This window comes from Betta splendens, chromosome 7 (assembly GCF_900634795.4).
Source record: "Betta splendens chromosome 7, fBetSpl5.4, whole genome shotgun sequence".
NCBI classification, from domain to species: domain Eukaryota; kingdom Metazoa; phylum Chordata; class Actinopteri; order Anabantiformes; family Osphronemidae; genus Betta; species Betta splendens.
This window is the reverse complement of record NC_040887.2, coordinates 13,793,429-13,807,741: the sequence shown is the minus strand read 5'-3', so window position 1 is coordinate 13,807,741 and position 14,313 is coordinate 13,793,429. Positions and strand designations below refer to the sequence as shown.

Here is a 14,313-nt window from a genome sequence, read left to right as displayed (position 1 = left end):
CCCCCCGTCCTCCTATATCCTCCTTCACGTTGTGTGTCCCCGGTGTCTTGTGTTGTAGCTGAGTGAGTGATCAGTCTTCGCCGCGGCATTGCTCCATTCAAGGCTGCCATCAGTGTGACAATTAGGCCGGTAAATAAAGATAATGTGAGCCATCCGGGGTCCTTAACTGCTGCACGGCAATTAACAGAGCTGATTGGTGGGCAAGGCCTCCACAAGGATGGCGGCAGATTAGTGAGACGGCGAGGAGTCGGAGCAGGACGAGAGAGGAGCAGAAAGACACGAAAGCAGATCATTGGCTCCCGTTTGGGGCTGAGACAGTCGCTTTCAGTCCAGTTTATCCAAAACTGAATGTGAAAATCTGATGCAAACAGCAAGCTTGGACTGAGGACCAGAGTTGCATTATGTTGTATTATGCGAGTGCACGGCCCACAAAAGATCATAGCTGCGCTTGTGCCGGTAGCTGAAAATGGTTAAGTGCCTCTGACGTTACATCAAATAAATGATAGAGAAACCATGTTTTATCAAGTGTATAATTGACTGGCAGCTCCTATTTGATGCGTGTGTTCGCCGACACCTGTGGCACTGCAGCGCACGAAGGGTCCGCAGGCGTGGCAGCGGCGAGACGTGGAGACGTGGATGATGAAGACTGGCATCCTCATCATCATCATCACCATGCTCCCTGTGCGCACAGAGCAGGGCTGGATGGTCTGTTGAGAGCAGACAGCCAGGCTGACACAGGCGTTCTGAGTCCCACTAGCTCCTTCCTCCTGATGCTACAGCTGAGACACAGTTCCTCTCTGTCTGTCAGGTGCGCTGCAGAGTGACTGGGACGCCGGCGAGGTGGAGACCAGAGGAATCGATAGGGAGTTAAATTGAAGAATCTGTGCCCATTACTTTTCCTGTTTCCCTCCTCTCTCTCTCTCGCTCTCTCTCTCTCTCTCTCTCACTCGCCCGCTGCTCCACGGCGGTGGACCTTTCTGTTCTGGGGCCAGGGCGTTTAGTCATATTCAAAGGCCTATGCAAACGTCGATCCGTGATTAAAAGCCTCCTTGACGATATCTCAATTTTCAGCACTGCGGATGCCAAGTTAAAAGGCACATTTAACGCACCAGTGTCTCCCCCACACACACACCCCCACCCCCCGCCCTCCTCGGCTCCGCGCGTCCGGGCCGCGTGTCCAGTCAGCTTCGCCTTCGGTCCACGGGCTCATTACTCATTTCGCGCCGAGCAGCCGAGCAGAACAATTCAGGATCACATCTATTTCAATCTGAAATAATCACCCTCGTGAAATCTAATAAATTATGGAGCACTCAATAGCTCAGCAGGGTCCCCTCTGTATTAACACCCGACTAAAGATGCAGACGCATTTTCAAAGTCATTGCAGAACTAATGTGCACACTTCCTGTTTGTGGCTTTCAGTGTTCAGAGAGCTTTTAGTCATTTTTCAGTCTTCTTCGTGCTTTGTTCACCAGGTTCATTTTTCATATGTTACTCATTTACACCACTCCAGTATAACAGAGGTTAGAGCTACGCTAACGCTAACAGTCTGTCCTTCAGTTCCCCAGTCAGCTGCCAGCTCACCTGAAACCTACACCTTCATCATCCTCCTCCTCCTCTTGCAGCCGTCATTCCATTTTGCGTGCTGGCGGTTGGGGGGCGACCTCGCACCCCCCCGGCCAGCGTTGTGTGATGGCGGTGCGGCCGTTTTCCATTCGAGTCAATGAGCCACGGCCACAGCTGCAGCTTGGTTAACTGTGATCTTTACTGTACGCCCTGGGGGAACACACTAAATATGGCAGAGGAAGCCTTTGGGGTCAATAACTGCGCCACGTTTCACGACACCTTTGAAAAATAGTCAAATCCGGAAAACCCTCCAGACGTGAACAGAACCAGGAGCCCAGATAACAGCAGCATCTTAAACCGTTCTCATCTGATGCTGATAAAGGTTTTGCCAATTTGTGATTATTCAGGTGGAGCCTAAGTGAATTAAATCGTAGAAGCTTAAGCCCAATACATATTGATGAGGAAAGAACTGCCAAAACTTAAGTGATATTTGTGAAACCGCTGCCTCCAACCACTGCAGGACATGATCTATGGAGATGGACCCGCATGGATTGACTCGAACAGAACTAATCAAACGTGCTGGAACGGTTCAATTTACAGCTTTTAGACGACTGCGGAGAGAGAGTTCATTCTCCTCTACTGACCTGTAGCTACTGTACTGTTGGCAGGAGAGGAAACACTGGGGAAGGCCTTTTCTGATGCACAGTATAAATGTCCAGTGTGGGAACATGACACAGAACATTTATGATATTTGGGAGCTTCTCTTTCTATACATGTTTTTTCTATTGTTGTTTTCAATGGATTCTTACTTGATCCTACATCATCCATGTTCATCTCTGTAGCGTCTGTGGGCACGGCTGAGCTCTGACTGAACTAATCTGCCTCATTGTGAATCTGACCTGACCTGGTGATCCAATAAAATAAAAATTTATAGGATGATAATGTACTGTATACTGTAATAATAGCCAGTCAAGTATCTCATTAAACTTAATTTCTCAAACTTTACATCGAAAACCAAAACAGGTCACAGGAAAGGAGCTGGCGCCGAGTCCCTGGATGTCATGAAAAACCAATATATTTTAATGAGCAGGAGACCTGGGGCCAGACAATAAGATTCTTATTTGGGTCACGGGCTGAAAAGTTGAATAACCCCTGCTATAAAATATGCGGTGGTTAATGGTATAGTTCAGCCTACAGAGCCACTTATCACCTCCTGGACACAGAGGTTGGGGGTGGATTTTACAGAGTGGGGGTCACTCTGTGTAAAGAGGCCAGGGGAGATATGGTCAGTGATGAGTGTGGCCTGTTTAAAGGCCCTCAGGGTTGTGCGCTATCATCAGTTCCCCAACCACCGGTTGAGCCGTTATCTGCTTTGAGTCCACCTGCATCGCGCAGGTCACGCAGACAGAGTGGAGATGCCACATGCGATCACAGCGCTGCGGGAGCACCTTTGTTCACGTTAACGCCCGTCTACTAACGAGATAATGGCAGAGATTCAGTCGGAGGCGCGTCGAGCTGAGATCCTGCGTCGGACAGAAAGGGTTACACACACACACACACACACACACACACACACACACACATACACAGACACACTCACACAGTGTGTCTTTATGGTAACAGGGAAATGAACCAAAGGAGAATGAGTCGTCGCGGGGGAAAAAGTGAGTAGCTGGTTTCTAATATTGGAAACACTCAGTCAGACCGTTTGGCTGTTGTCCACACCTCCAACAGTCCAGCTCTGCTCTGTCTGGTACTGTCTTTACTTAGAATAGACTGGAGAAGAATTTACATTTAGTAAGCTAAGAATTATATAAGAAGAATAAGTGACTGAAATGACCACTGCACAAGTATTTAAGAAAATACTAACAGTATACGATGTGTTGTATTGACACAGCAATAAAAAAATATATAATATCAAGACAAGAAGAGCTAAAGCTGTGGCATTTGGTGGAGTTTTTGATTTTGCTTTTATTGCTGCAAGGTCCAAGCAATGTTTTATAAAAATGCCCTTAATCACCGTCATAATTTACTCAAAAAAATTTTGAGTAAATTTACTTAAGATTGATACATAACATTACTACTAATGTAACTAACTCACTTTTCAAAATGCCTCCATCTTACCTGTGAAGTTTTAAAATGACTTGGAGGCTGCTCTGAGAGAGATCAAATCGCAGAAGCGCAGAAGCTCAGAAGAAGTGGGATCAGACGCTGTCAATGAATTCAGGAATACTTCAACTAGACCATAATCACATTCACCATTAAATACATTGAGTGAAAGTAGATGATGATTATGAGTCACACAGATGCTGCTGAAGTCTGGATCAGCGGCTGAATTCCTGGTATAAACACTGCTGCATTCGAGCCACAAATTTCCCATCATGCATCTTTGCATGTTTTGTTATCTACATTTATCAATGATTAATTATAACATTTAATATTGTAATAAACACAGATGCAGGTGCAGCAAATCACACCCGCGCAGTTGTACACACACGCGCGCGGTTTGATGAGAATCAGAGCACAAGTAGTTTAGATCTGACACCGACATAAATGAATATGAAGGGATGAAATAGGATTAGCCTCTTTGCTATTGATTAGCTGGCCGTGTAATAATTAAAGCGGGCTGAGCCGCAGGGCTACTGCAGCGCATGTGTGTGAGGGTGTGATGGATGCCAAGGTCCCCAAACTCAAGATCATTCCACTCAGCACAATCACAGCCATCTCTCCTCCTGCCAGCGAGCGCGAGCACGGAGCGAGCGCGTGGTCACGCTACACGGGTTCACGCTGCACGGGCGACGGCTGGGTGGGGGCTGGAAAGAGCGCCGCCACCGAGCCGGCATCTGTGCTTTTGATCTCTACCTCCCGCTGTATAATTAGAGATGGAATGAGTCCCAATCATTACGTTTTCGTGTCATTAAAAGCAGGCGGCGTGGACGTCGCCGAGGCTCCGGTTGGTCCCTTATCTCCCTGCAGCCTAATCTCTTGATTTGTGGGATTGACCCCTCTTAATTCAATGGGGGAGAATTGCTGTGACAGCAACACCGAATGGATTTTCAATGCACTGCACCTGCTCTAATATGTTTAAGGATAACCTCCTCCTTCCTGCACACACACACACACACACACACACACACACACACACACACACACACACACACACACACACACACACACAGATCCTGTGCGGATATTGTACAAACTGTAAATGAAGGAATCGGACGGAGTCGGTGATTGGGTCCCTCCCTTCCATCCTCTACCGGTCTGTGGAAACGTGTGCCTTCAGCCCGGTGGCTCTGACCAATGTCCTCCCTGCGAGCCGCGTCTCAGCGGGCTCATCCCAGGACATCTTCATTAGGAGTCTGTTGCCAGATCTCGCAGCGGCCGACAATAAAGCCTGTTAAACCTCTGATCCATCAGTCTGATACGCGGCTGTCAAACGGCTTACATTTCACATTTAGGGAATTTGGCCGACACTCGCGCAGGAAGGACACTGGAAGACGTGTGCAAGAACGGCGATCATGTGGGTGATGTGTCGGTGTTCGTCCTTCTAGAACCTGTTACAGCCCCTGACCTGGAACACAAACACGCCGCGCCTCTGTGGCTGACCTTCCGGAGGGCGAGAGCCTGTGGAGGGCGGGGGGAGGTCAAGGAGAGCCCCACCTTGACTGTGGACCAGAGAGGGGGGGGGGGGGGGGGGTTGAGGATAAATGAAGGGGAGGAGATGGTCTCCAGGTAGAACTGCATGAGGCCATTAAAAGTGTCCTCATGTAACTCACTTCCAGTACTTCAATGCTGTATGTGTAATAATATATATAATGTTAATATATTTTATTTGTTGGCAGTGGGTGTCTTCTACTTTATTCTCTCTTCTCCACTTTAGGTTCTGCTGATCCTTCTTACTTTCAGCTCTGCGGCCACAACAAGCAGAGCTAATTGTCTTGTGCGTCACCGAGATCAATGTAAAAGCAATGAAACCTATCCAGTTAACAGTCGAGCATTTTAATTACGACGAGCGGAGAGAAATTGTTGGCGCGTTGCTAATGTGTCATAGTGGAGGGTGACGGACAGCTGAGAGAGAGAGAGAGCGGAGTGCGCCCTCTAGTGGTCGGCGCGGAAAACGACGCGAACCAGTGCGCACTTCCTCTGAGCTCCACGCACCAGCGTGACGGACGAAAAGCGGCACCGACACGAGGCGTGCGTTCGTCTCTTACGCCTCAGAACCAGAACCACGCCCCAATGAAGCGGACGGACCCAGACGGAGGAATTCATCAAACCCGAGCAGGATTATTTGTGCAGCGTTACATCACTCAGCCGTAAGCGATCTGTCACTTTTACTGGGCACATTATCTACACCGTGTAATGCACGAGTGGCTGCTGCTCATAAAGAAACACTGTAAAGTTTCCCCACACTCTCCTCATCTCTTTACACAGACAGAGCAACAACCTGAGTGGACTTCAAGCTGTTACAGACGTACTCCATGACACGTACAAGTACTTCATCCCGCTGGTCGCTTCATATATATGATAATGTAAAAATGACTTTCATTTGTTGCTGAAATGTTGCTTTTAGCCTCACAATAAAGAAAACCCCATCCCTCATGTACACAATGGCCACTTTATTAGGAACCGGAGCTGCACGTGCGTCCTCCTCCTGTGTGTGGAGGATCTGAATGCTGCCCTGTTGCCTCTCACGGCTGCTCCTCCGCCTCCTTTCACTTTATTTATTACCCCACCAGGTCTCTGACCTCACATCAGCGCGCCCTTCATTGTGGAGCCATCGTTGAGCTGGAAGTCGACACGTGTCCGCGCGGCGTGAAGAGGCGGCTCATTAATTGGGTGAGCTCGGCCCCCGTCCTGCTGAGGACAGCCTTTCCCCGCATGCATTGATTCCTCGGCCCGTTCGCCCATCGCTCCCGCTGCCTCTCCCTCTGTCCGGACCAGCTCGGCACACTGAATATCATAATGCAGCCCGAGATGAATGCTAACTGGACAGCGGCTCCCGGCTTTGATTAATGAAGATACTGCGCCGGTTCACAACAGTAGACCTGGCGCCTTACAGCCGAGACCGCAGATAGCTGTTCAGCGCGTATTAATCATGGTTAACCGAGCAGCAGCTTCTCGCAGGACAAACGAAGTAGCTTACGGTGGACTTGGAGCTACAATGAGAGCCCGCACACATCCTTACATGCCCCCACTCACACACCGACGAGACCGCATAATGCACAAGGTGAGCTTTTGAAGCCTGTTTAATTACGCGGGCACCTGAATATCAGGGGGCTCGCGGCTCGTACCCACGATGTCGGACACCCAGCGCCTCTGTTGTTCCTTTGTTGGGCCTGTTCTCCTGACTTTGCAGTCCCATTCAGCGCATATCATCAATCTTTATTGCTTCAGTGTATTCACGTTGCCATGGCTCTTCCAGGACGTGGAAATGTGATGACTTACACAAGTTTGTCATCAGTAGCTGGATGTAAAATAACGTGAGGGGACCACAACGCTGTCCCACATGAAAAGCTCCAAGTCAGTGCTGTCCAGCGCTGGACACAGTGTGATGTGCTATTGGTTGGTGTGAACTAAAATATAATAAAGAATCAAGGGCTTATATACAGTATTGAAGGCCTACGCCTATAGACATGAAGAGTTACTGTTTGTGCCCTCTGCGGAGGACCCTCACATGAGAGAAAGTGCTAAACGCTCCATGATAAGTGGCCCTTAACAAACAAAGGTTTCCTGCAGGCTGCTCTGTGGATGTGAAGCTCTGTGAAGTGCTGGCCCAGTGAGGAACACAACGGACGGGTTGCGGGTTCGAATCTTGCCGCTGGAGTCATAAGCCAGTGACTTCTGTGCCGGTAATGCAGGGTCATTAAAAGGCAGGACTGCAAAGTAATGGCAAAAAGAACTGCGTTCGCATTTGCTCCCACACAATAATTACTGCAAACCCTCACTCAGCTGAAAAGAAATCAGAAAGGTGTGACTCCTTACATTTGTGTCAAATTTATCCTGACAGTGGATCCTCTGACAAACCAGTGAAAAGACCGAGCCGAGCAAAAGGAACAACATGGAGAGGGGAGCAGCGCCCTCTAGTGGTGACAGAAAGACACGCACACGCGGTGGAAAACCCATAGCTCATCTTGCTTCACGTAAACCTAAGGCCAAAAAAACCTTTTAAATATCATCATCATCATATAATTCTAAATTATTTATTCAAATGTTGAGCCTTTCTGCATAACAATGTGTATGTATATGGAAAAACTACAAATTTCAACAATAAAGTAAAATCTTTCAGAGGTTTTCAATAAATCCAAAAAGTATTTGTCAGTGATATCTTAATAAAAATATCTTAAAAATAAATAAATAATTAAAATAATAAAATAGTTAAAATAAATATCTTAATTACTGTATCCCTCATCTTGATTTCATCCATCAACCCAGTGCTCAGGATCGTCTGGTCTTTGCTTCATGTTAATGTGCACTGACACTGAGGTAAATGCCCATCGTTCGAGGTTGGTCTGTCAGTGCTAGTTGTCTAATTATATTAGGACAATTAGACTCATACAACTCTCAATTTTGGTGGAAAACCAAGCCACCACGAATCAGTTTAAAAACTCTTGAAAAGTCCAAAGCTGCATTGGCCATTTTGTGTTAACATTAATGTTGCAGATCAACCATTTATCAGCCCCAAAATTAAACACCATAGTTGCTACCAGAGCATTAGCATAAGAGCATCTCTGACAGCCTGGTGGGATTTTATTAAAATTACTGGATCTTTGCTTACTCTTTGCGAAAACACACCTCTCTGCAACAATCCAGACATCATACAAAACAAAAAGGCAATACACCTACTAATTTGGCATACTAAAGGGAAAACACATCTGAAACGTGTTTTCACAAGAGACAAGTACCTCTTTTGAAGCATTAGTGTCCTGATATGAAGTCACTAGTGCCAAGTCCAACAACTAAAGTCAATACTTAATGTAAAAACTAATAATACTCCTATCCAGATGCAACCACCGCCAGCAATAGAACGATTTATTGATATATGACGGAAAAGGACAGCATCACAAATCTATATTTTAATTTCCAATGAAATTAAATCAATTAAATTTACAACTAATACAATATAAAATTCTTCATAGAACACATTATACAGGACAAAGGATGCTCCCTTGGCACACCGCCTGTGTGGGACTTAAAATGACACAGAAATAAGGTTCTTGTTAAAAGATATTGGCATGAATCATTTTTTGGCAACGTGGAAAGAGCTTCTTACTGGCTGTACTGGTCTCAGACAGGTACAGACAGTGGTCAAGTGAAGTGGATGCTCATTAAATGTCTTAATATGAACAAGAAGAGCTCCACTGACTTAAAATGACACAAAAATAAGCTTCTTGTAAAAAGATATTTACATGAATCACTTTTTGGCAACGTGGAAACAGCTTCTTACTGGTCGTACTGGCCTCAAACAGGTACAAACAGTGTTCAAGTGAGCTGGATGCTGATTAAATGTGTTAATATGAACAAGGAGAGCTCCATTGACCTAAAAAAAGGCAGAATATAAGGCAAAAGATATTGGCATAAATCCCTTTTTGGCAACATGAACACAGCATCTTACTGGTTTAATTGGTCTCAAACAGGTGTGGATAGTGATAAGATGTACTGGATGTTCATTAAATCTATTATTATAATCCAGCAGAGCTCCATGCACTCAAAATAAGGGAGAAAGAAGCTTTCAGTACACAGATATTGGCTTTATTCACTTTGTGGCAACATAAAACCAGCATGCTACTGGTTCTACTGGTCTTGGTGTATTACATCTGTAAATATAACAAAGCAGAGCTCAGTGTATTTAAAATAAGACATAATTAAGCTTCTGACCAAAAGCTTTGGCTCTAATAATCACGTTTTGGCAACATGGAAGCATCTTACTGGTTTAACTGGTCCCATACAGGAAGTTAAAAGTGGTGAAACAACTCGGTGGTCACTCGTACAGTTTCAATCAGAATCAAAATGTGAAGAACAAACATGTTGCAGCAATATTGGGTCGTAGATCACGATCGAGGATCGCCGTAAAGAGAACTTCGATGATTGTTTCCGTCGTTTACAAAAAAATCTAAAAGACGTGGCGTCACCACGTCCACTAGAAAACGTGTAGCGGATAATATTTACAAGTTATGGCCGTTTGAAACCGAAATAAGCCGCTGTAGTCCTACACAAACCGAGCTAAACGCCTTAACGAGGCGGTGCGCGCTCCCGCGTGCGGAAATCAATTTCTGGCAGAGAGTCACTTTTTGGCATGACACCGGCATGAGTCGGAGGTTTACGCGTCACTCAGTAGCTCCCTCACATGGCCAGATGTTAACTGCTTGGTTGGACATAACGACTCTATCTCACCTGCAGCGAGCACTAATTGACGGCACCGCTCTGGTGCTTATTTAATGGCTGGATGTCTGATAAGGCGTCTGCACATTACTGCTCAGGCTGCAAATTCTCTTCCATCTGTACTGAGAACATACAAGCCCAGTCTCAATGATGGCCGTGCACGTTTTTGGTTGGTGTCATTATCATTTATGCTTCTCCTTTATAAGTTCTCCATTAGTTGGTTTAGTTCAGCTTTTGGATCTTGTGGCCCCACTCTGCCTGGTGTATCAACAGACAATGAAACTAAATTGTTAAAACTCAAACTGTCTGCCGTCAACATTGTTTATAGGCATCATTGAGTTGAGTGCGAATGATTCCCATGGTTTGTTTTTTGGCAAGTTTTTACACCAGATGCCCTTTCCAACCTCGGCATCGGCAGCACAACTGCTAACCACTGCGCTAAACAGACGTTGACAGAGTCATGTGAATTATGAATATTTATTTTACAGCTATAATAAGTTTACATGAGAAGATACTGTAAGCCATTAATAATATAACACCCACAGACTTTGGAAATGTATTAATTGTGTTTTTATTATTTTGTGATTGGAAAAAGGAACAAATTAAGTTTTGAAGAGTCGGATCATTTCAGTGATTAGAGAAACTCTAAGATGGTCCAGTCATAGAATACAGTAGGTGATTAATTGTGAGAAAACAAACTTGTGTGACATCCTGTTCTTTAGTAAATCTTCTAGTGAACAATAAGCTGAAGCTGTTTTACTTTATCTACATCTACAGTACATTATATTCTCTCTTTCTTTGCCTCATTCATTTCCTGCATTTGTGTCTGTTATCTGATGATTACTGGGCTCCAGCATTTCTCCTCAGTACCAGCACACTGTGACAGGGTTATAATCTGGTTGGCTGGCTCTACATCTAATGCTGACATATGCCAGCACTGGTGAGGCAGCTCGATGTCCAGCTGTGTGAATGAGTGTCATGGTGTCTGCATCATAGAAGAAAACCTCATTAGAGGAGCAGTTTATGTAAATCCCAACTTTTTGAGGTGTGGTCTTGAGTTGCACATTTTTATTCCCACAGACCACATAGTCTTGGCCATCATACGTAATCACATTGTTTTGTAGCCCTAGCTGCCAATAATCCCTTTTTCCAACCTCTACCTCCCAGTAATGCTGCCCTGAGAGATAGTTACTAACTGCAGAACCACATGCTTGATGTGGTTCAACATAACAATCACCATAGAAAGCATTTCGACTCACTTTAAATTGTGAAAACAAACGCCTCCCATCCAGAGACACAATTGTATTTCCGTCATTGCTTTTCAGCGTCAGTCGTTCTTCTCGAGGCTGAATCACCTGTAGCATCTGCTTCCACACGAAGAACTGCAGGTGGCTTTCATAAGGACCCAGAGACAGACGATAAGTCACCACTTTGTGTTTAGTCACTCTGGACAGTATAGGGTTTTTTTTAGTCTTTTTTTTAGTCGTGGTGTGATCTTCTGTCCAGCTCTTCAGGAACCTCTCTGGGTCTTGAATCTTCAGGACTGATGCTGCTTTCACCTCCAGGTCTCTGCTCTCAGACAAAGCAGTTTCCATCGCTTTTAAAGCTTCATTCATTTTTTTATCACTCTCTTCCTCTTTGATTGTCAGCTCACTCTTTATCTCTATTTCTCTTTTCTCCAGAAACTGGTGCATTTCTTCAAACTGCCTGTGGATCTGTGTCATCAGCTGCTGAGACCTCTCTTTGTTAAGTCTTATTTCCTCTCTGTTTGCTGACGAGGCTTTCTGTCGTGAGAATATCATCACAAACCTTGTCAACGTTGGCCTCCAGCTCCTTCCTCAGAGCTGCAGCTGCTTCTTTGATTGGTTTGAACCTGTGTCCTTCATGTCTCTCCCCGTCTCTGCAGATGATACAAGCCAACTGTTGATCTGTGACGCAGAAGAGTTTCAGCTTTTCCTCGTGCTCAGGGCATAAGTCAGCTGTCTGTAGAAAAAAAAAAGTAAAGAACAACAAAACAAAAAAAAACAATGAAGTGATATAAGATTAGATAATTAAGTATTATTTGTGGTCATAATCATTTTTTTTTTTGTGACTGAGCACTTCATGGTTTTACATTTGTAACGTGAGCAAAATGTTCCTTGGTTCAGAATAACATTGGTTCCTACCGGCCCTGGTTTACACAGGGGACGAGTTAAGTGTAACACGTGGAGAAGAGAAGTGCGCTGATCCGGGTGGAGTGTATTCTACTGCTCGACTACTGGACAGTGTGTAATGATTGTGACCGTGACATGAGGACGCATGTGACTCACTGAGCACACATTGCTGTAGAGTGATCGAGTTGAAGTAAAGACCTGTTCCTCTCTCCAGCTCTCTAGGGAGAGCTTATTAGAAGGTTGTAAAGGTACAATACCTGGACAGTAACTGAGCCAGTGACTGTAATTATTAACTTTTACAGTCGTTAATAACTTCTGGGGCCTAGACAGCATACAGAAAAGTATTTATTTAATTTAAGTAAATTGGTGTTGTTTAAAAAGTTAAGTGGGTTTACATCATACAGAGCTGAAAGAATAAGGGTCATCTGCGGTCATCTGTTTAGTGTTGATACAGAGTTAATCGTTTAATTACTGACCTCATTCCCGCGTTCTCTCCGTGTCCTCTCTGCTTCCATCGCCTTCTCAACCAGACTCCTCAGTGCGTGGCTGCCTGGTAGAGTTGGTCCGTCCACAGAAACCACGGTCTGACACAGCGGACACTGCTGCTTCGTGCTCAGAGCTCCTGTAACGCACGCTCTGCAGAAAGAGTGGCCGCAGAGAAGAGTCACCGGATCAGTGAAGAGAGTCAGACAGATGGAGCAGGTCAGATCTTCGGAGAAAGGCGCGGACGCCATGGCTGCTCTGAGGCTCTTTGCTCTTCAAATCGCTGATGCTTTATCGTCACTTTCGTTTTCCTGCGAAAAGACGCGCCCCGTGAGTCATTGGTCCTGGCAGTGCTCCAGAGGCAGCTCCAAGTTTCATGGACAGATGATGACACGGCAATGCTCTACAGTCAAGAGATAACATTAATTATAGGTAACATGGAAAACATTGTTTGAGTTTAATAACTTTATTCAATTAGACTCAATTTAAACTCCATCCGAGGTGTGGACGTTGCTCCACAGCACCACCGAGTGGCCAAGAGTTGATACTGTTTGGTCGAGCCTAAAAACAAACGCGCGCGCTAATCGACAGCACCGCTCTAGGTCTGGTGCTTGTTGATGGGCTGAATGTCCTCATGTGTCTGTAGATTATTGCTCAGGCTGCAGAGAACTGCTCTCCCGTCTGTACTGAGGAGAACATATAAGGCGCAAGATAAGTCATATTATGTATGTATATATAAATATACTTGTTGATGCCCTTGGGGAAATTATTTTCTCTGCATTGGATTAGCTTGTCTTGAAGAGGCAACCTCCTGTTTCACAGACCAGCGCTCTACACACTGAGCCACCAAACATACTGTAACAAGCCTTTTGCATATTCAAACTGGCTGCTGAGCCTGGGCTGTGGTTATTCCTTTTCAAGATTCAAAAAACTTTATTAATCCCAGAGGGAAATTATTTTGCACACTTTGTGCAGTGCCACGCTTACAGGTACACACAAGAAGGTAGTGGAGATTAAAAATAAAAACACTAACACATACAGTATACACACACTCACATCTAATTATAAGTTTTATTGTACATTTTATTGCACGGATGAAGATCAACACTTACAGCGAGAGAAGGAATTGTACAGTTTGATGGACACCTGCCCACCCCTATGGGGTGGCAAATGTAAAAGGAGCACCTATAACTAGTTTTCTCACATTTAACTAAATGACACAACATGTTTTCTCACATTTAGTTAAATGTGCAAAAGTCTAAATGTAAATGTTAAATGTAAATGTTAAATTTAAATGTTAAATGTAAATGCTAAATGTTAAATGTAAATGTTAAATGTAAATGTTTAATGCTAAATGCTAAATGCTAATTGCTAAATGTTAAATGTAAATGTAAATGTTAAATGTAAATGTTAAATGTTAAATGTAAATGTTAAATGTAAATGTTAAATGTAAATGTTAAATGTTCGCCGAGTGTAAAACTGAATATTCATGAATGGGCAAGTAGACTCCATCCCTACCCTCAAACAGCGCTGGTCTCAGATCAGAGACGCAAACTCAATTACCTCAAACAATGCGCGCAAACCCCGCCCACATCTGATCTGGAAACTTTTGTTTTTAGCCTGGACGTAACTTCGGCTAGCTAGTATAGTTAGCCAACTAATTCTCCACCGGCGCCACAGAAATATTCTTTTTAAACCTACTTAATGGTGTTTACTCATTAATGGTGTTTAC

General features: G+C 44.7%; 1 pseudogene; it reads right to left on the bottom strand.

Annotated features, from left to right (window-relative positions):
- Window positions 1-10,408: 10,408 nt before the first annotated feature.
- LOC114859255 (nuclear factor 7, brain-like) lies at window positions 10,409-12,933 on the bottom strand (annotated as a pseudogene).
- Between the last annotated feature and the right edge of the window lie 1,380 nt (window positions 12,934-14,313).